Source organism: Ursus maritimus, unplaced genomic scaffold (assembly GCF_017311325.1).
Source record: "Ursus maritimus isolate PB19 unplaced genomic scaffold, ASM1731132v1 scaffold_13, whole genome shotgun sequence".
Classification (NCBI taxonomy): Eukaryota; Metazoa; Chordata; class Mammalia; order Carnivora; family Ursidae; genus Ursus; species Ursus maritimus.
The window spans coordinates 46,897,292-46,921,495 of NW_024423675.1; positions in this window are offsets into that span (position 1 = coordinate 46,897,292).

The following is a 24,204-nucleotide window of genomic DNA, read 5'->3' on the forward strand; positions in this document are numbered from 1 at the left end:
AATTTATGGTCACATTTTGTTTATTAGACTAGACATCAATCCTAACATTGGAACATGGACCTATGCAAAAGTGTAGAGCGGCTGAACTCATATGGCAAAATAATAAATTTTCTGAACTGAATTTTTTTGAGAGTTCCAGGGTTTCATATCACTTCATCGCTTTTCTGCCATATTAATTTTGTGACATCTTACTTAAGTGAGCAACATATACTCCCAAAGTTAGACACCTTCAGTTGATTATTTCTTGGAAACAGCATGGTAGATTGCCTTGGAATGACTACATTAAGCAAAGTAACACTTGCGTCTTCATATGGCAGAGAAGCTAGTAGGTAGTAGCCAAACAGGTAATAAAGCAAGATGGAATCTTTCCAAACACATTACTTTTTAAACCAATAGCCAATTTCTAGCAGACCACCAAAGATATTTCCAAATGTATAACTCAGAATTTCCATGTATTTTTTAGATTAAAATAATTCAGAATCCTTCACAGTTAGATGAGTACCCATTCATGGATGAAGGCCGCTTTACTCTGTTGTATATTAAAAATAGCCATAAAAACTGTGACCCTAGTTCTAATGAGAGATGAGGTCTGAGTCCTCCCTAGAATCTAGACTAAGCTCTAGTATTACAAAAATAATGCTGTAACAGTGTTGGCCACAGGAGGAGCCATGATGTAGAGGTATGACTGACCGTGTGTGGGGGGGGGGGGGGGGGGTGGGGGACATAGAGATCCCTGCTTAGTTACCAGCTCTTCCTATTATCTACAATCATCCAAGCTACCCTAGCCAGAGACACAGTTTTTGCAGAGCAGAAATTAACCATCTTTGTGGAGACCTGCTCAATTTCTTTGACCCCCAAAATTTTAAGAATAAGACTATGATTGTTTTTAATGATGCTAGATTTTGGTGTTGTATATTATACAGCCAGCAGTAGTTAACCAATACACTCACAGTGCCTGCCTTTATTCTTGTTAGCTTAACTCCTTGTTAACTGTTCTCTGTTAACCTTTCAAAGATTTTTTGTTTGGTTTTGGAGTTCTTCCAGTTGCCCTGAGCAGTTTTCACTGCTTGGTTGATCTCCTTCAACTGATATTTTGTTTGGAATGTCTGATTAATTCTTGACTCTGGGTTTGATCCAGATGTAAAAGTTATATTTTGTTTTCTACTTCCTTCTCTATCCCAAAGGCTGACTTTCCTACATATAAACTGACAGCTTGATTGATCTCAGATTTAACCGGAAGTAAAAGTATGTACCAATCATTGATACATTTAGGATAGAACATTTTAATTTCATATTATAGCAACCTGACCTAGAGCTTTAAAATTTAAAAATTATAAAATTTATTTAACTCTTGCTTGAAAGAGAATACTACATTATTTATTTAAATTAAAAAAAAAAACACGTTTTGAATTGTATTAGAGGACACAAAAATAACCATGCGGCAGCTACTTTTCTAATCATCCAGGTTACAGTAGTGAACAACAACCAAAAAAAGACAAAAACCCTACTTTGAAACATAAATTTTACTGGAAGGAAGAGAAAAAAAATACACATAAAGAAATAAATAAATGCATGATATGTCAGTTTGTGCTACACTTTATGGTAGCCACTGCAACACACGGTGATTTAAATTTAAATTACATTTAATAAAATTAAATAGAATCTAAAATTCAGTTCCCCAGTCCTACTAGCTGCACTTCAAGTGCTCAACAGCCTTAGGTGGCCAATGTCTATTACGTTGCACAGTGCCGATTATAGAACCTTTCCATCTTTTGTAGAAAGTTCTATTGGTTGACATAGAAAATTAAAGCAAGGTAAGAAGAGGTGCTCACAATAATCTGAAAATTGAAAGAAGCAAAAATATTTCTTAGTGTCTTTTACAGAGCATTATATACATCTTTTTTTATTAAAAGTGTGTCACAGAGCAGAACACTCAAGGGCTGATATCTTAGAGTCAAAAAAAGTAGGTGATTTTGTTTTTCTTCAGCACTCATTAAGGGGACAGTTTAGAATTTTCTTAGTTTTCTTTTTATTTATTTTATTATTTAAAAAAAAATATTATGTTATGTTAGTCACCATACAGTACATCCTTAGTTTTTGATGTAGTGTTCCATGATTCATTGTTTGCATATAACACCCAGTGCTCCATGCAATATGTGCCCTCCTTAATACCCATCACTGGCTTTTTAAAAATTCCTCTACAATAAAGAAAAAAACAGTATATCAATGACAGTTTTCCCTACTTCTGTGGTATGAATTACACTGTGTTTAGAGATGCTATGAAAGAGAAAATCTTATTTGGATGTTTATGGTTAATTTTTTAAAAAGTGAGAATGTTACAGTAACATTTTAATTTCTAGGGAAAATCATAACTCATAAAGCATGTGAAGAAGCTAGAATTTCAATTTAATAAATATCATTGAATAAATAAATCAAACCTATCCCTAGGACTAATTTGATTTTAATTGCTTTTTAGTTATTATCTTCTGCCTTTGGTTCATCAAGAAGATCTATACTTGTACCAAATTTTTATGAAATCATTATTACCTGCATATAAATATTTCTAAATTATATTATATTAACTTAAATGTATTTTAAATAGGTAGGGGAGGCTGGCTGGCTCATTCAGTAGAGCAAGAAACTTTTGATCTTGGTGTCGTGATGTCTAAGACATCACTTAAAAATTATTTTTTAAATGTATTTTAGGTAAAATGTTAACTAGGTGAAAAAGCTTACCACTGTACCAGTGAATGAGAAAACAAAACATTTTATGCTACATAGAAAAAGAAAAAAATATATATCATTCATAAAATCAGGCACTATTCAGCACAGAAACACATACCAAACTTTAAATAAAAAGGAACTTCTTTAACCAGATAAAAGTAGTTATCAAAAATGCCTTGTAAGTTATCTGATATTAAATCAGAAACAATATAGTAATAAATGTCCAGTTTTATGACATTTATTTTGCATATTAGGAGAAGTCTTGGGTTTTATACTTTATAAGGAAAAAAAAGAAGAGCCGTGATGACTAGAAAGAAAGAAAAAAACCTATCAGTATTCACAAATAGCATTATATTCACAGAAATTTCAACACAAAAATTCACGTAGATTTCTTTGCAAGAAAAAATGTATATTTTTGAAGATCTCATTTATGACAGAAACACTATGAGTTACTTAGAGTAAAAATAAAAATATATATATACATGCAAGCTTTATGGAAAATATTTAAATATGTTGAAAGATACTAAGAATGTTGTAAGTATATGAAAGAAAATACCACTCACAAATAAAAACACATTTCAGAAAGATTTATATTCTCTTCAAATGAATCTAAAGATTCAACAGAATTCCAACCAAAAAAAAAAAGTACAAATGGACAAGCAAATTTCACAATGGGGGAGAAAAGAATGAATAAAAGTTAAGGCACACTGAAAAAGAATGGCAAGGTCGTGGTAAGGGACATTTTCTGTATGGAAAATTATTGCAAAATCATAATTAGTAAAGGAATTATTTTAGTTTAGAGATTAATAGAGCAATAAAAAGAATGGAAGATAAATAGATGTACCTATAAAGATTTAACAGATAACTGATGAAATATTGATTATTAGAATATTTTGCATATCTCAACAAATGGTCCTGTGAATTTTAGTAATTCACATTTTTTTAAAAAAAAGGAATTTCATACCCATAATATCTAAAATAAAGCCCAAAGGCAAATGTGTCTTAAATAAGTTTACTGGATTTGTCAACTATAATAAAATTGACACATTTATCAAAATAGCTATAGAGTAAAAGATAAGCCACACACCAGAAGGAGATATTTTCAACATATAGCAGAGAAAAGATTATTTTCTAAGTTATATAAATATTTCCTACAAACCCATAAGAAAAAACACCCAACCATACAGGAAAAATGGACAAATATGTAAATAGAAAAAAAGAAACATACAAATATGTTTCATCTCACTTCTTCACAGGAAAATGCAAATTAAACCCATAATGAGATATCATACTACAGAACTAGATTGGTAAAAATTAAAATAGGCTGATGATACAAAATGTTGTCATGGATACAAATAGCAGGAATTCAAACTGCTGGTAGGTTTGTAAATTATTATAAATACTCTGCAAAACCATTTGACAATACCTAGTCAAAGTAAATGTATGTATATTTTAAGGCAAGATTATTTTATCCTTGGATAAAACATATATTTATATTTATATGTACATTTAAAACAATTGAGAACCTTTTCTGTAACAGTTAAAAAGTGGGAGAAATCTGAATGCCTATCAACAATATAATGAACATATATATATATATATATTCATATTCATATAGTGGGGATATTATATATGAAAATAAATGAACAACAGTTACATATATCAAAATAGATGTATTCCAACAAAATAAAGAGTGAAAAAAAACATGTCCAGAAGAGTATGTATCGTATGATTTCAGCTAGGTAATTTTAAGAAAAAAAGTTAAGGAATATATTACTTAAGGATAGGATAAATAGCTAGACAGGTAGCATCTATGTTTTTATTAAAAAAAAACAAAACCTAATATTGATGTCATTTCCAGTTCTGTCAACTGTGAGCACAATATCTAAAACAAATCTTCCTGATAATTATAAAAGCTATATGTTATACATATTTTTTTGAAAATCATTTCCATAATAGCACCTAGGAAGTTATCAAAATAGTGAGGTTCTTTGGACTGTGATATAGAATAGAAAGGGAAGCCAGAGAGATGGGTGATCATTTGGAAGCATCTTTTTTTTTTTTTTTTTTTAAGCTGAAGACGTTTGCTATTTTCCAAGGAGTTTAATGAGTGCTTTCATGGGCTTCTTGGGTTTAGAGATCCATCAGGAATGAAGATACTAGTAATCATCCTCTCCTTTGGGTTGGGAATCCTTAAGTGTTGCTCTCAAGATAAACAAGAATAAAATGTCCCTGACAGTAATACATTTGACTGTGCATCATTAGGACGCCCTAGCACCTCAAGTACTCAGGTGTCCCAAACCAATATAACTCAAGAACTAGGCAGAGACAAACAAAAATTCTTTCTGGCAGGAAAAAACATCATCTTATGCCTTACATTATTGCAACAAATAATTTTTCAAAACAATGTCCAAGATGTCATACATTAAGAGACAAATGAGAACCAGTTTAAAAATAAGAAGACTAGAGAAACATCACTGGGACACCTGAAAACACCAATGCTTACCATGCTTAAGCATGTAAAGCCAGCAATAAAATATTTATAGTGAAAGGTGACATTACATATTTGGAAAATATAGGCATTCTGAAATTTAAAAATATAACAGTTAGGAAATCAATGAACACTTTTATTAGTAGATTAAATAAAACTGAAATTAAATAAAATGGCATTTCTGTGGTATCAACACAGAAATACAAAGAATTATAACAAAAAATTATGAAAAATTATATGCCAACAAACTGGACAATCTAGGAAAAACAGATGCATTTCTAGAAACATATAATCTTCCAAAGCTAAATCAAGAAGAAATAGAAAATTGAGTAGACCAATTACTACTAATGACATTGAATTATATTTAAAAAACTACCAACAAATAAAAGTATAGGACCAGATGGCTTCACAGGTGAATTTTACCAAACAGTTAATACCTATTTTTCTCAAACTATTCCAAAAAATGGAAGAGGAAAGAAAGCTTATAAATTTATCCTATAAGGTCAGCATTATCCTCTTACCAAAACCAGATAAAGACACCACAAGAGGGAAGGAAGGGAGGAAGGAAGGAAGGAAGGAAGGAAGGAAGGAAGGAAGGAAGGAAGAAAGGAAGAAGGAAGGAAAAGGAAACTATAGGCAAATACCTCTGATGAACATGAGTACAAAAACCCTCGACAAAATATTAGCAAACTAAATCCAACAATGCACTAAAACAAAACAAAAACATAACAAGTAAACAAACAAAAACACAAATCACCACAATCAAGTGGGATTTATTTCAGGGATGCAAGTGTGGTTCAGTATTCACAAATCAACCACCAACATAATATATCACATTAACAAGGGAAAGGATATTAACCATATGATCATCTCAATAGATGCTGAGAAAGAATGTGACAAAATACAACATCCATTCATGATAAATACTCCCAACAGAGTTTAGAGGAAACACACCTCAGTATAATTAAGGCCATAGATGAAAAACACACAGTTAATACCATATTCAAATGGTGAAATACTGAGAGCTTGTCCTCTAAGATCAGGACCAAGACAAAAGTGTCCATTCCCATCACTTTTATTCAATGTAGTACTAGAAGTCCCAGCCACAGTAATCAGACAAGAAAAAGAAACAAAAGGCATGCAATTTAGTAAGAAAGAATTTAAGCTCTCACTCTTTGCAGATGACATGATACTACATATAGAAAACCCCAAAGACGTCACAAAAAAAAAGTAGATAAATGAATTCAGTATAGTCACAGGATGCAAAATTGATATTCAGAAATGTTACACTTCTACACACTAATAATTAAGTAGCAGAAAGAGAAATTAAGAAAACACTCCCATGTATATAATACACCAAAAAAAAAAAAAATAACAGCTCTATTATCTATCTATCTATCTATCTATCTATCTATCTATCTATCATCTATCTATCTATTTATCTCTAGGAATAAATTTAACTAAGGAGGTGTAAGACTTATACTCCAAAAACTATAAAACACTGATGAAAGAAATTGAAGATGACACAAACAAATGGAAAGATAGTCCGTGTTCATGAACTGGAAGAACCCAACATTTTTTAAATGTCCATAATACACAAAGCAATCTACAGATTCAATGCAATCTCTACCAAAATACCAAGATTTTCCACAGAACTAGAACAAATAATCCTAAAATTTGTATGGAAACCAAAAGACCCCATATAGACAAAGCAATCTCTAGAAAGAAGAATTAGGTTGAAGTTACCACAATCCCAGATTTCAAGATACACTACAAAGCTGTAGTAATCAAAACAATATGGTACTGGCACAAAAACAGACGCAGAGATCAACAGTATAAAATAGGGAGCCCAGACATAAACCCATGCTTATATGGTCAGTTAATCTATGACAAAGGAGGCAATAATATACAATGGGGCAAAGACAGGCTTTTCAACAAATGGTATTTTTAAAACTGGGCAGTCACATGCAAAACAATGAAACTGGACCACTTTCTTACATCATACACAAAAATAAACAAAATGGATTAAAATCTAAATGTGAGACCTGAAACCATAAAACTTCTAGAAGTAAACATAGCCAGTAATTTCTCTGACATTGGCCTTAGCAACATTTTTCTAGATATATATATATCTCTTCTGGCAAGGCAACAGAAACAAAATTAAACTATTGGGATTACACCAAAATAAAAAGATTTGCAAAGAGAAGGAAACCATCAACAAAACTAAAAGGCAACCTACTGAATGGGAGATGATATTTGCAAATGACACATTCAATAAGAGATTAATATCCAAAACATAAAAAAACCTAACTCTAATATAACAAATAATCTGAAAAAAAAAATGGTCAGAAGGAGTGAATAAACATTTTTTTCATAGAAAACATAAAGATGGCCAACAGACACATGAAAAGATGTTCACATCACTAATCATTAGGGAAAAGTACAATCTGATATCATCTTACACCTATCAGAATGGCTAAAATAAGAAAAACACAAGAAATAACAAGTGTTGACTAGGATGTGGGGAAAAAGGAATCACTGTTGGTGGGAATGCAAATTGGTACAACCACTGTGGAAACATGGAGTTTCTTCAAAAAGGAATTACCTCAAAAAAATAGAATTACCATATGATCTACTAATTCCAATACAGGGCATTTACTCAAAGAAAATACAAACACTAATTAAGAAAAGATGTATGTACCCCTATATTTATGCAGCATTATTTACAATAGTGAAAATAAGGAAGCAACCCAAGTGTCCCTCAATAGACATATGGACAAAGAAAATGTGAGATACAGACACACACCCTCAATCCTCTCACACACACTAGAATATTACTCAGCCACAAAAAAATAATAGAATCTTGCCTTTTGCAACAACCTGGATTGAACTAGAGGGTATATGCAAAGTGAAATAAGAGAAAGACAAATAGCATATTATTTCACTCATATGTGGAATTTAAGGGGATTAAAAACAAAGAAAAAAGAGACAAAAAACCCAGACTCTTAAATACAGAGAACTGGTAGTTGCCAAAGGGGAGGGGTGTGGGAGATGGGTGAAATAGTTAAAGGGGATTAAAAGTTCAATTACGAAATATATAGAATTACACATTATATTGTACTCCTAAAACTAATATAACACTGTTAATTATGCTTCAATTTTTTTTAAAAAAATGGTATTGGGAAGTTAGGACAGAAATAATTACTCAAAATGAAGCATTAAGAGAAGAAAAAGATGAAAATACAGAAGTATAAAATATCTTAAAGATCCAGTGAAATAGAGAACATACAATTCAACACACATTGCAGAAGTGAAGAAAGAGAAGACAGCAAAAGTGATATTTGAAAGAATAGTAGCTGAGATTGCTCAAAAACTATGGAAAGACATCAGATTCTAGAAAGTCACCAAATCCAAAACAGAATAAAAATTACTGTATATTGTCACACTGAAGAGTAAAACACAGAGAAAATCTTAAAGTAGGTACAGTGAAAGTAAATCTTACTTTGAAAGAGCTAGATGCACCAACCAATGGCTGAATTCTTAATAGCAACAGTGGAAGACAAAAACCAATTTTTTTTTTTTTTAATTTTCACCTGTGCCAGAAAATAATCAGAAACCATAACGAAGATGTAGAGTAACTGGAACTTTCATACATTGCTCATGGGAACATAAAATGGTACAACCACTTTGGAAAACATTTTGGCAATTTCTAGTGAAGTTAAACATATATATCTTTTCTCAGAATTAAACCTACACTATTGCTGAAAAGAGTCCTAGCCTCTGAGACACAGAAATGGATATGATATAGAGATTACTGTTTTGGTTCTCCTAGATACATTTTCACATAGTAAGAACTAAATCTGTAGTCATTTGTTTCCCTAATGACAGAACTAATTTATCTGATCTGAAGGAATAATAAAAACTTATCTTTTCTTCCCCAAAGTCAAATGGTTATATCTAGCAATAGTCTCCTAGGTTAATTCTTGGCATGCCATAGAGACTGAAATGTTATCTTCCTAGATATTTACATTTCAAAGAGGAATTTGGCCCCAGACCTTGCAGATATCTCCATTTCTTAAAAATTGAGACACTGAGACACTTGGGGTTGTCGGGCCCCTTAGATTAGACTTTATTTACAAAGTAAAGAATTGGAGTAATGAGAAGACCATTTCAGGGGCCAGAAAGATAGCTGCCTCCTTCACTATAAGCAAAGAAAAATCACTTTGCTCTTGTTCTGCATATATGAAGTGTCTGGCCCATTGTGTAGGAGAAATTTCCATGAGTTTTCATTATATCGAGTCAGGTATAAGCCTAGAATAAGAGAATGAGAGGCAACAAACTTATTAATCACTATGAAGAAATTAATAAATCTTTTCCTGATTCAGAATACTTGGTATACCCAATGAGGATAACACTAATGAAGATAAATATTAAAAGCCCAATGCTGATACAACTCAATAATTCTACTCCTAAAGTGTTTTGCAAAATAAATGAAAACATATCCCACAAAGACTTCTGAATAATTGTTCATAGCTTTGTTTCTAATTGCCAAATGGTTTTAACACAACAAATGTACATCAGGTGAACGGATAAATAAATTATAATATATCTTAATGACTCAGTATATTCACCAATAAAAAAGAATGAACTGGTGATACACACAACTGTGTGGATAGATATCATGAACGTTGAGCTGAGTATAAGAAGCCTGATAGAATAGAGTGAATTTTGTATAATTCCTCTTAAAATTAATTTTAAAAAAACTTAATATAGAGAGATACAAGCTGATCTATAACTATCCAGGGCCAGGAGTAAAAATGAGAAAGAACACAAGAAAACTTATGGGGTGATGGAAATGCTTATATCTTGAATTGTAATGGTGGTTCCATGAGTGTACACACTGGGCAAAACTCATTACAGTGTCTTGTATGCTTAAACTGGATACACTTACTGCATATAAATTTTATCTCAATATAGTTAATTTAAAATATCTGTAGGTAGAAGTGTGCTAAGGCTCTTACTATTCTGGAAAGAAGGTATGGTTTAACAGTGGCTTATTTGTTTTTATTAACAGATTTTATATTTTAGAACAGTTTTAGGTTTACAGAAAAATTGAACAGCAACTACAGAGGATTCCCCTCATCTTCCTCCACAAATTTCCCCTATTATTAACATCTTGCACTACTGCCATACATTTGTTATGGTGATGAACCAATATTGATACCTTATCATTAACTAAAATCCACAGTTTACATTAGGGTTCACACTTACGTTGTACAGTTCTATCAGTTTTGACAAATAATGTAGTGTTATCTATGTATCATCACAGTCTCATACAGAATAGTTTCACTACCCTAAAAGTCCCCTGTGCTTCACCTTTCCATGTTTCCCTCCCTTCCCCAAGCCCCCTGACAACACTGGTCTTTTTATTCTCCATAGTTTTGCCTTTTTCAGGATGTCATATAGCTGGATTCATGCCATTTGTAACCCTGTCAGACTGACTTCTTTCATCTGGCAGTATGCATTTCAAATTCCCCCATGTCTTTACAACTCATGAGCCTACTTCTTTTTTTACTGCTGAATAATATTCCATAGTTTGGATGTATCACTTTTCTGATCCATTCACTTATTAAAGGATATCCTATTTTTTCCCCAGAGTTTTGGCAATTATGAATAAAATTGCTATAAACTTTCATATGCATGATTTTGTGTGGAAGCAAGTTCTCACTTTATTTAGGTGTATACCAGGAAGCACAATTGCTAGATCATATGGTAAGAGGTTGTTTTGTTTTGTAAGAAACCAACAAACTGTCTTCCAAAGTAGCTTTACCATTTTCCATTCCTACTGGCATGCAATGGAGATGTTGCTTCATGTCCTTGTGAGTATTTGGTGTTGTCAGTGTTTTGGATTTGGGCCATTCTAATAGATATGCCATGATATTTTATTGTTTTAATTTATCATTTTTTAATGGCATATGATGTTGAGCATCTTTTCATATGCTAATTTACCCTGTGTATCTCTTTTGATATGGTGTCTGAAGAGCAGCTTTTGATCAATTAGTGTCGGGGTTATAATTTTTAGGTTAAACAATAAAATAACTAAAAAAGAATATATATCTAACAAGAAGAAAAGGAATGTTTAAGCAGTACTCAGACCAAAATAAGGCAACAATAGGTAGTAAAAGAAAAAAGATTACTGAATCAAATAGAAAAGCAGAATAATTAATTAAATTTGAACCCATAGACACCAATAAACACAATAAATGTAAAGGTATTAATTATTACTATTAAAAGGAAAAAATCAAAACATAACAAAAGCCAATGATATCTTTTTACAAGATATATAATAAAATATAAGATTGATGATAACAGAAAAGTAGATGATGGAGAAAGCTATATGAAATAAATCCCTAAATAAATATGTTGTAGTCATATTAATACCAAAGTATACTTAAAATAAAAAATCAGTTTACCAGGAAGAAACATAGATCTAAATACTTCTAATAACATAACATCAGACTATATAAAGCACAAGTTGAGAGACTAAAATTTACAACAATGGGAAAAGTAATGTAATTGAAAAACAGACTAAAATCCATAAGATTACATGATATTAAACTAGTAACTTATGATGAATAAAATTGCTAGCGAAATTTTATTGAAATTTTAATTATTTTCAATTTATTGCAACTGAAAATTCTTGAAATAGAAAAAAAAAACAAAGATGCTTGTTATAAATATGACTGTCCAGGATTGTACTAAGAGTACTCGCCAATATAAAAATATCAACAAAAATAAACATAGGGAAAAGAAAGAAGATTCAAATAACTTGAGGTGTATATCATGTCTGTGTGTGTACTGGAAGATCCAAATTTGTGTGTTTGAATGTGTATATGTGTACTTAAAATATAAGGCATAGTATAAAAGGTATTTGTAACACATAACAAATAAAGAAGTCCTAGTCAGAAAGAAATATATATGTATAATGTCCACTCTATAACCCAATATATACACATGCAGGAGAGACAACTAATACATATGTATACAGGAGATGTTTATAGTATTTTTTTAAGTAGTAGCACTGTTTGAAAGAATTAAAACCAGAAACAACAGATGAAAAACTTATGGCATATTCAAATACTAGATTATCATCTAACAATGAAAACGAAAGAACTACAGCTGTAGGAAACACTACTGATAAATTCTTTTGATAAGTGATAATATTAAGTGAAATAGCCAGTCAACATAAAGTATACATACTTTTTTTTTGAGAATGGATAATTATTTAGTAAAACTATACAGAAATGAAAGAAGTTATAGAAGTTCAAAGTTATATTTCTTAAGCTTGGTGTTGGGCTGATGGTTATTATTATCATCAAAACTATACATGAGTATTATATATAATACTCCTATATGTCAGAAATATTTTAGAATACGATTTTGTTTCTAAGAACAAAGGAAGTTGTTTTGTTCTAAAGCATCAAGCTTATAAAGAAAATACCAGGGGTTTAAATTGGTGGGAATGAAATTGAAGTTACAATTTGGATTGTAATATAAATTTTGTTATTTTACATTTTCATATACTATAATAGAAACAATAATTGGATTGAAAGTTTTACACCATTCTGGTCCTCATTTCTTGTGGAATTACAGAAAGCGACAACTAGTCCTTGCTATGTTTTTGAGTGTGAGACAGGAGTACTCATGCTCAAAGATAAATGTATAATTAGATACTGAACAAAGCTGAGTCTGACACTGAGAACTCAAACCCATCATTCATTAGAAATCTCTAAAAAGTTGGGGTGCCTGGGTGGCTTAGTCAGTTAAGTATCTGCTTTTGGCTCAGGCATGATCCAGTAGTCCAGGGATCCAGCCCGCATCAGGCTCCCTGCTCAGCCCCTCACCCCAATCGTTCTCTCTTGCACTCTCTTTCTCTCAAATAAATAAATAAAATCTTAAAAAAAAAAAAAAGAAATCTCTAAAAAGTGAATAACATAATCAGAGTGAGATGGAAAATATCTGTACAAAACTTCTATTTTGCTTTGTGTTATAAGGCTGGGACACAATTCTTTTGCCTCCCTACCATGACATTTATCTTTATATTTGCTGTAGACTACATTTCTATTTCTTTTGATATGGCCCTAATTCCAATTGTTCTTTCTGTTTTAGTAGAGGAAGAACGTAAATAACAGAAATTACGGTTAGGTTTTAAACTATAGATACAATTTCACTCCCATAAATTTAAATTCTCTCTGGTGTTTTTTCATTAGTTTTCATATTTGAAAATGTGAAAGTTTTCGGGACTATGTCTTAGGTTTAGGGATTTCCTTTAGAAATAATGGGTGCATTCTCAATTCCTTTTAGAAGAGAGCACAATATAAATACATAAATCATAGAAACTAAACTCATATAGGCTGAATTTAAATAGCAAAATCAGGACTGTCAGTTTAATATTCCAAGCTATTAATTTGTGTTTTGCTTTCTTAATATTTTCCCACCTTCCATTTACTTGCCTGAAGTTAGAAATTACCAGAGGACAATCTCCCTTCTGGCTTATACAGTAGAAACCTGAGACTTAACGGTGCAGAGTTCACTAGGGAAAAAAGATAAAGATAGGCTAGTGACTAGAATATTGGGTTTTTGAAGTTGAATAACAGTAGAGATTCCTGTAAGACCAGATAAGTTTGGTTTAGAGTTATAGTGACTGTGATCTACAACACACCTCCTGCCTGAATCCTGGAATTGGAGTCAAGATTTCAGAGGAAAATGAATATACTGTCAGGTAGGAAGACAGACCCTTGAGTACCAAAGCTTCCAGTCTGGGAAGAGAATACAAAGCTTAAGCACTGAATGGAAATCATCAGCCTTTCCTGCCTTCTAGGGCCACTGGGTTGGGATAACCTGCATATCCGCAGTTACCCACCTGGGCTAAGACAAAGACTCCCTGAATGCACCACTTGGAGTTGGGAGTCCCCTCCACTCCACACCCCAAACTCATAACTGTTCAATTCCTGGGCAGTGTGGAAGAAATCTTAGTAACCATAAAATTGACTTTCCTGCCAAAATAATGGGAAAATAGGTTCATAAATTCAAATTTAATATTATTTTTTAAATATAATGAATCATATCATGCACACCTGAATTTGGGCATGTGTACCTAGAATTATAGTTGTGTACTTAGAATTATGTTTATTTTACTAAATCATGGCCCTCTGTTTACATTCCATAAAAATTTAAAAATTTTTAAATAAGCCGTGCATTTTCCTTCAAATTTCATTTAAATGAAGCAAAGATGACTTGATATTCATATCACATTGAAAAAAAAAACTGTTAGGAACAGTAATTTGACACTGTGGATATAATTGTTGGACATAATTCCAACTTTTTTGCCCTAACTAAATTCAGTGATTCCAGTCTGTTTCAGACACTGCTTGTAGCTTTTGTAGCTTTTTGGAAAGAAGACACATGTTCTCATTAAGTTTTATATAATTTTCGTTCAGCAAAGATTAAAAAAGTAATTGTGTACAGGTTCATGAAAAAGTTTCTATAAAAAAAGAATAGTCAGGGAAAGTGGCTCCCTGCTAGTAATTTAGAAAAATCATGTGAATTATGCTTTTAGAACCAAATTTAATGAAATTGTGCTAGGATATGTTTTATCTGAAATATTCTGCATAATTTTAAGCCCATGAATACATAAACACAATTATGATTCCAAGTTAAAATGTTCTAGTGTCAAACTTGGTGCTACTGCCAAAATATTAACGGAAAACAGAATATCTGGCACATAGAATCTATCAGTATTTTTGAATAATGTTAAAAATTATGGGAAATAGACAATATTTTTCATCATGTAGTAATGTTGATATTCAGTTGTTGAAATAACAGAACTATAAAATGAAAATGAGTTATCATAAGCTTTCTTTGCTGAAATTTTAGTGAAAATAACACAGAAAGAATTCCTCATATTAAAAATACTCCAAAAGTCTCTGTTCTTTAACACACTGGTTAAGTCAGAACTGGTAAGGCTGGCACAGGGAACTTGACTTTAGAAGAGCTCTTGGTTTCTTTTATAAATGCTACTGACTCACATTTAAAACATTAAGCTCACACATTTTATATTTTTTATAGAACCAAGTTTAAAATTAAAGTAGAAGAAAGGTAGAATTAGCTGACTTTTTGCTACAATGTGGATTTAATTGGAGATGGTAATGCACAATGGAAATTGACAAACATATGAAGGATAAAAAAGAATAAAAGGAAAACACTGATATGGAATTACAAATACACAGGAATATTTGTGATTTAAGGTTAAAGGAAATAATTTCATATTCTGCAGCAGCACACTTGAATATCTTTCTTTATAATAGAGTAAAATAAATGATCTACATAATCCTAATTTATATCATGTGGGAAATTTTGGGAAAAGTTGACATTTTCAAGGAAAATGACATACAGACCTACAAAATTGCAATTAAAAAACAAATATACTCTTCTAATTCTTGAGAATCATATTTTTCTTCATGATCAAATGCAGTGTGAGTAGCCGCTTATACTTTGAAGTGTTTTGGACTTGAATTCAACTCCTATTATCTCTTGATAAGAACTTTACAAAATGTTCAATGTTGTTGTTTTTTGCATTTAAAGAGCATAAAGGAATGGCATGGCCCAGTAGAGAGGCTGATGCTGGAGAATGGTCTAGGCTCATTTGCTGGATACTTGATCCACTCTCTTCATGTAGGTATTTCCATTAATTATATTATGCATGATATATATAAAGGTTTTATGGGATATCATTTAAAAATCAAGAATATGGGATGCCTGGGTGGCTCAGTCAGTTAAGCATCTGCCTTCAGCTCAGGTCATGATCCTAGGGTCCTGGGACTGAGTCCCACATCGGGCTCCTTGCTCAGTGGGGAGTCTGCTTCTCCCACTGCCTGCCACTCCCACTGCTTGTGCTTGAGCTCTCTCCCTCTGACAAAAAAATAAATAAAATCTTTTAAAAAATAAAATAAAAATCAAGAATATACGGAAACCAGATTTTTAAAGACACTGAAAAAAAGCCATGCGGTAGACAGAATGGCCTCCAAATCTGTCTACACTGTACTCCCCAGAATCTGTCATATATAGTAGGCTATACAGCAAGAGATTTACAGAAGTATTTAAGGTTATGAATCTTCAAACAGGGAGATTATCTTGGAATACCCTGTGAGCACAATCTAATCATAGGAGCCTTTAAAAGCAGACATTTTTCTCAGGCTAAAGTGAGAGAGATATGGCAGAAGAAGACAGAGAGATGCAAAGCATAAGAAATAATCCATTGCCATTGCTGGATTGAACATGCAGGGGGCAGAATGATAAAAGAATACAGGGGGGCTTAAATTGCTCAGAGTGGTTTCCGGCTGAAATGGGGGCGTCAGCCCTACAATCAAAAAGAATTGAATTCTGCCAAGAACCTCAATGAGTTTGGAAGCTGACTTTCTCCCAGAGTCACTACAGATCAGCCCAGGCCAGCTGACACATAGATTTTGCCCTTGTGTTACCGAAAGCTGAACCCACCTCAGCTTCTGACTTATAGCATCTTACTGAATCTATTTTTAGAAATGGGAAGAACTAAAATATTTGCCACAGTAACTATCTTATAAAGAAGCTCAAGGACAGGTAAAGAGAAAGCAAAGAAAGCCATAAGTTAATTTTACTCAGCAAGCTCTAGGGTTAGAAGTCTGTAGGTGTTATATTCATATAATCCCATATTAATAATTACAAAAAGTATCATCAATTAATAAAAAGTAGAAGGAAATAACTTTGTTAAAACAGACATGAAAATTCTAGGGAATGTGAATTTTGATTAAAAAAAAAACCAAACTATTAAAAGAAATCTATTGACTAAATCATATTTTAGAATATACCTGAGCAAAACTCATATTCCTCCTGAATTTCCGAAGGTATATATTTATTTATATTTGTCTTTCTCTCTTCCTCATATACATATAAAACACACAATTGCTACATTTGCATTTAATTTTTATGCGGAACTGTGTAGAAAGGTACTTTTAGATACTTAGAAACAATATGCATAAACTAAAATTGGCAAAACTTTCCTTTATTTCTTAGGAAAAAAATAGGGCTTTTCGTAGATCATGGAAAGAGACAAGGCAATTTTCTCTCTCATTCCCTTACTCATTCTATTCTAGATAAGGTTTAAGTAAAATAACAGGTAAATTATACCATCTATTATATTTTCTAGATCCTTTAGTCATATCCATGCATATCAAAATAGGAGACTAAATTGTGTATTGTGTGACTTCTTCCATGCTTTTCCTGATGTTGAATACTTACTATATGTCATGCACTATGTTCTTTTCATTCTGTTACATTTAATGGTCATAATAATATTGTATAGTTGGCTTTATTAGCCTCTTTCTGCAGATGATGGAAAAAGATTTGAATTTTTGAGAAACTTGTCCAGAGCTTATAGTTAATAAGTGGTAAAATTCACATTAAATCCAGGATTATCTTATATCAGAATTTATGCCTTTTCTTCTGTTCCTAGGTATTTCTCTCATAGCGTAGTCTTAGAAAAACAAGTTAAATTATACTTTCCCTTTAAAATGGTAAATTTTAAAGCAACATAAGCTGTTTTGTGTATTAATTCTAATCAAATGATTAGAAAACTATGGGGAATATTATCTGATGTCATTTATGGTAAATAATTAATGATGCCTTTTCTAGAACCCTGAAAAACTAAAAATCTAATTAGGATTTAAGCCACTTTAAATCCCGGTGATGTAAATCCGTTTTGTACAATTTCAATTAAGGCATAAAACTTCCATAAATAAATGTGAGTATGCATAACATAAACATCTTAATAATTCAGCTTCTTTTTATATGTAATAAGATGGATGATTAAACATTTATTCTTCATTATTTAATGATCCTCTTTCTTTGATCCATTAAACATTTTTAATGAAGACTTCTGTGTGGAAAACTTGTGATGAACCAGTTGTTGATATGCTAGAACTAAAGTGTAATTAAGCAATGAATTCTACTTAGATATACAATATCTCCACACCTAGAGCTAGTTACATAACTTAAAATTTGTTTTCCATAAACAGGAACCAGTAAAAATCTCGGAGCAAAACAAGAGGATGAGGTGTCCTGGAAGCCAAGAAAAAAAGTGTGTCAAAGAACAGGGTGTGGTCAGCATTTCAAATGTTATTAACATGGCAGATAATAAGGACAATGGAATGGTCTTCATATTGAACTACATGTTGCTCCCTGGTGGCTTTGACAAGTGCACTCTCAACTTAGCAGTGGATTTGAAAACCATAATGGATACGTGTTAAAATAGAATGGGTGGAGAGGAATGAATAGGATATAGTGAGTATAGGCAATACTCTGGAAGTTCTTTGAGAGAGCAGGGTAAGTTTAGGGAAGGGAAGGCAGATCAAGAAAGATTTGTTTTTAACTAAATAATTTAAAATACATTAGAAAAATACTGTCAGAAAACCTATGGAAGTGATCTTTTATTTTTATATTTTCTATTATTTGCATTTTTCAAGAAATATTTTGAATTTTATATACTTTAAATTTTAAATACAAGTGCATTCTATTTAATTACATCACCATCATCAGAAAAACTATGTGAAAAGTCCTGATTGAAACAATATATTTATTCATTTTTGCAGAAATGAATAAATGATTTTAAAATAAACACATACAAAAAAGTGTTTTGTCTTGGATTATTTATTTGAATATGGCTGACTTTCAAAAGAATATCCAGACATGTGAAATAATGTTAGAATGCAATCAACTTTCAATTACATAAAATCTTTCAGTCATTATGCAAATATATTTGTAAGGAAGGAGGAGATAAGTTATTTAATTTAGTAGTTTGTTAACAGATATAGAATTTTAAATATTTAGATATATAGTATGTAGGCTTCAATTTTTGCCCTTTTACCCATATGTGCATGCATAGATGTGAGGTTGACCTCACAGTGGAATTAAATGATAGTTGCATTCAGTGTATCAAAGGGAATAAGCTGGCACTCTGGAAATTCCAGAAGTATAATAACAAATTATAAGTAGATTGCAGGTTTGGGTAATAGTCTGAGGTAAGATTAAAGGAATGAGTACTTGAGGTAGGGTGAAGGAAAAGATCACTCAGAAGAGGAATTCCAGAAAATGACGGGCTGAGTATCATTGACCAGAATATTGAAATTACCAAGGAATTAAGACAGGAGTATTGAGGAAGAGGGTGATAGTGAGCTAGACCAAAATAAAAGGAAATAATGGGGGAAAAAAATCTGAGAAATGAATGCACTTGATTTGGTGATCAGTAGATCATAACAACAATGTAGGATGTTGTGTGGTATTTATTGTATTTATAGTAGATTTAAACTTAGATGACATTTCCATAGGGCTTCTGGTTTTAGCCACAATGATAACACTATCGTCTGACATTTTTTTTCAATTTTATTAAGTTTTTAATTTTAATTCCAGTATAGTTAACATTCAGTGTTATATCAGTTTCAGGTGTAAAATATAGTAATTCAACAATTCTCTACATTACTCAGTGCTCATCATGATGTGTGTGCTCTTTAATCCCTATTTTACTGTGATTCCTTATATAATTTAAACAAAGGGATCCATATATAAATTTTCAATCCAGTTCTCCAAAATACAATGACTTGCTGATTATAATCAGTCTAAATTATTAGAAGAAGCATTTCTTTATAGTTGGGAGTAAATTTAGTATGCAGTAATTTTAATGTTAGGAAGAATATGAAAAGTGCTTTGGGGAAATACGAATTTTTTAGTCCAAAGTAATAAACTGAAGGAGATGTTATCTGTTTTCTTATCTGAATGGTGAAAGAAGTATAAGATTTCAGAGCATTGAGATGAGAAAAGACAACACATTAAAGAATAAATTAAAAGTTTAGGAGTAGGAAAGTGTAACGTATTTGTGGAATATTTATAATTTGGCTGGAGCATTTGTTGGAAAGGAGAGGGAAATAAAATTAGAATTGTAGGTTGGTGTCATACTGTGGAGAGGCTTGAATGTCATGGTGATTCATTGTGTATGTTCTTCTAAGTACCAACAGAACACATTAATCAAAACTTACAATTTTCTTAAATGTACACTGAAAGAAATGGTATTCTCTTATTAATATATACATGTCAGTGTATATAACCATTATTTTATTATATAATATATCTTAATATGTTACAGGCCAGATTTACTTTATTTTTTGGTTCAGAAAATATCTTTTTTAGGTAGAATATTTTATCTCCTGATTCACTAGGATAGCTTTGATCATAAGCTTCTATTTTTTTCCCTTTTTTCCTAAATCATGGATTTTATTCATTAAGCCTTTGCCCAGAATAGGAAGGAATGCAGTAAAAAGGGTAAAATAAATTATAACTCAATCCAGAACTTGAAACTTTCTATAATCCTTGTGCAACATAAAAATCATGACACTTGAGACTTCTTCTCTTTGAAGTATATATATTAACTTTAGCGGCTCTGCTGCTGCTATCTTATAATATCACGTCCACCCACCACAGTCCTTATAAAGACCAAGATCTGAAATACTGTAGGCTTAATTCTCTTTCAAACTAAGGAAAAACATTTTTTTTTCTTTAAACTTACAGGCACTCTACTGAATTCTATGCATTTTTTGATGCATGACTCCAAAAGAAAAGAAGAACATATAAGTGTCTTATTGTTTCCAAAAGAAAATAATTACGACTCAAAACTGTCTTCTAAGTGATCTATATATTTAAATGTTTTTTTCAAAAATGTATTTTATAAAATATTAGACAAACTGAACATTTTAAGACAATAATTTTAACAAATGAAGTTAGCAATGTTCTATAAAAATGTACATGCAAAATTGAACCAATGCTGGAATAGAATAATAGAACATTTCTGAAAACAAATTGGTAATCAAAATGTCCACTTCTAAATCCTCTATATCCCAAACATTCCTGGACAAGATACATTTTTCCAATTAGACTTACCAACATTTAAGAAGTAGACCATCTGGACTGCATACAAGATATACATATATCTTCATATCTTTCGTGTGTGTATGTGTGTGTGCGTGTGTGTGTGTATCCATATATCCCCTAAATTCCCTACAGGAATTGGATTTATGATAGATAGCTGGACTTACGAATTTGAATTTCATATGAGAATCTGGGATATATATTATAGTGAAAGAATAAGAAAAACTCTCAAGAACCAAACTCAGAGGAACTCCTACAAGTAGAAGAAAAGGAATCCACAAAGAGTACTGATAGAGAATAGCCAGAGGAGTAAGGGAAACTAGGGGTAATCGGTATCATAGAAACCAAAGATGAAGGGAGTGGTCTATTGGGGACATTTTTTTAAAAACTGAATTTAGCTACATGGAGAGCATAGAAATCCTTATCAAGAACTGTTTTAGTAGTTTTGTGGGGCAAGACAGATTTGGAGTCAGGAACTTCTAAGTAGTGAAATGATGATAGTAAATATTGAATCAAAGTCTTTTTAGAAATTTGACTGTGACATGAGAGGGATAAATTGATAGCTGAGGAAGAATAAAGTTTTGTAATTATTATTTTTATTCTGTTTTATAGATGACAGGAATCAATAATATGTTAAAATACAGATAAAATATCCATTAATGAGAGTGTAACTGATTATAGAAGAAAATACAGTTGACATTGTTAATGTTCTAAAAATGAGGATAGACACGATAGCTACAATAAGCTTAGAAGATTTCATCAAGCTGTGAAAGCAGCATGAAACTTCCTCGCTCATAACAGGACAAAAGAAGAAGAGTACTTAGGTGAGCAAGTAAATTCATGGGATTTAATGGAACTCTCATCTCAGGAACAATTACTATTTCCTCTGTGAATAAAGAGTTCAGTTTAGTCCTTGAGACTCTTGCTCATGCTCAGGGTAGATGAGTGATAACTTTTGGTGGGATTCTCAAGAAAGAGAATATGCAGAAAGATAATATGAGGCTTAAGACCAAACCCTTAGGGACTGTAATCTATAGGGATAGGATAGTCAACTAGTACCAAATATCTTTGAGATGTCTGGTGAAGCATGGCAGGCATGTCTTCATCAGACATGGCAAAATGAAAGTCATTGCTGAGAGCACTTTTGAGGGCTGGAGCAAAACTATACCAGAATTGTAGAATAGTGATTTTTTTTTTTACTTTGTATACTTCTAGGTATATTTTATCCCAAACATGTATTTTATAGTATAGTAGAATAAAATTAGAAAGTTCAATACATTTCTACTTTTATTCATTTATTTTTAAAGTTTATTTGTTTTAGAGAGACAGCGTGTGGGAGAGAGAGTGAGGGGAGGGGCAGGGAGAAAGAATCTTCAAGTAGAAGCCCCACTGAGTGGGAAGTCTGATGTGGGGCTCCATCCCAAGACCCATGAGATCATGACCTGAGCTGAAACCAAGAGTCGGATGCTTAACTGACTGAGCCACCGAGGTGCCCCAATATACTTCTACTTTTAAAAGCACTTCTTCATTTTAATAATATTAGTCATTCAAAATATTTAGTGAATATTTACCAAAGGCTATGCACTTCATACATATTACTTTACAAGACTACGCTGTGAGGGTTTTTTTGTATCTATATTTTATAGATGAGGAATTAAGTCTCAAATACGTAATCCAAAGGTATTTAATTAATAAGTTACTGAGAAGTGGCTCAAATTCAGGTCTAAATCCAAGAAATAGCTTTAATATTCATATTCATTAAGCCATTAAAAAGGAATTATCCAATGTACCTTATAATTTGAAGAGTTTAGTCAGGTCATGGTCCTGCTAGGAATGGAAGGACATCATTTGAACCATGGTTATTCTTGACTTCTGAGAGAGATTAATTTGTCACAGCTCCCAGGCTTTGGTTATTAAATACAGGATGCAGAATATATCAGTATTATAGTTTACACCGAATTTTAAAGTGCAAGAGAGTGCACCAAATGAATATGTCATGATGTCTCACCATTTAGCCTCATAAACAGTAGTATATTTCATGTGAATTATGTGAAAAATGACAAAGAAAAGTTTACATTGTCAAAATGTGAAAACAGATGAATAAAGAAAAGAGACAGTATTACAAGGAACTATACACTGTGTTTGTGTATAAAAATTTCCAGTGATTTCAGGCTGCAGATATTAATGTGACCTTAATAGATGTGTGTGTGTGTGCATCTATATATCTATATATCTATATCTACATACAGATATAGATCTCTAAGAAATATGCTACATTTTAGATACACTTACTATTTAGGAACAGGAAATTTTCTAATTAGGAATGTGAAATATTGTGTAATTACTGGAAGAATAACAAAAGTGTGAATATATAACTAAGTTCTTATCTTGTTTTGTTTTACAATTTGCTCTATTCCTACATTTGTGGTATATTCTCTTTGCAGATATTTCGATTTTTCCCCTGAGAAAGGATACAAAATAGAGAGACAGCTCTTTATCTGGAATAATGTACTTGATTTTCAGAATAGCTTTGGTCACATTGGACAAAATAAGTCTGTTGAGAAAAGCCACAAAGAACACCTTATAGATCTCTAAAAATTAATCACAATTAAGGATGCTCATATGAACAAAATAGTGTAAACAAGGTCACAAAACAGAATTCTTTCTGTGGGATTAACTCTTGGTAGAATCAAGTACTATAAACAAATATTTCCAACCAGACTCTAAGAATGGGAGGGGATTAGCCATCTGTGGGAGCCGAAGAGGGAGAATGGGTAACACTGCAGAAGTCTGACAGAAATTAGACTTAGACTTTAGGCCAGAAAAAGTTGTTTGGAGGGTGAGAATAAAGTCAAACTTGGACACTTAAGGGGTGGGAGAAAGAAAGAAAGAAAGAAAGAAAGAAAGAAAGAAAGAAAGAAAAAAGCTAGCAGAGAAAATGATCAAGGAACTGGAAAAGTGCCACAGGCCATACAAAT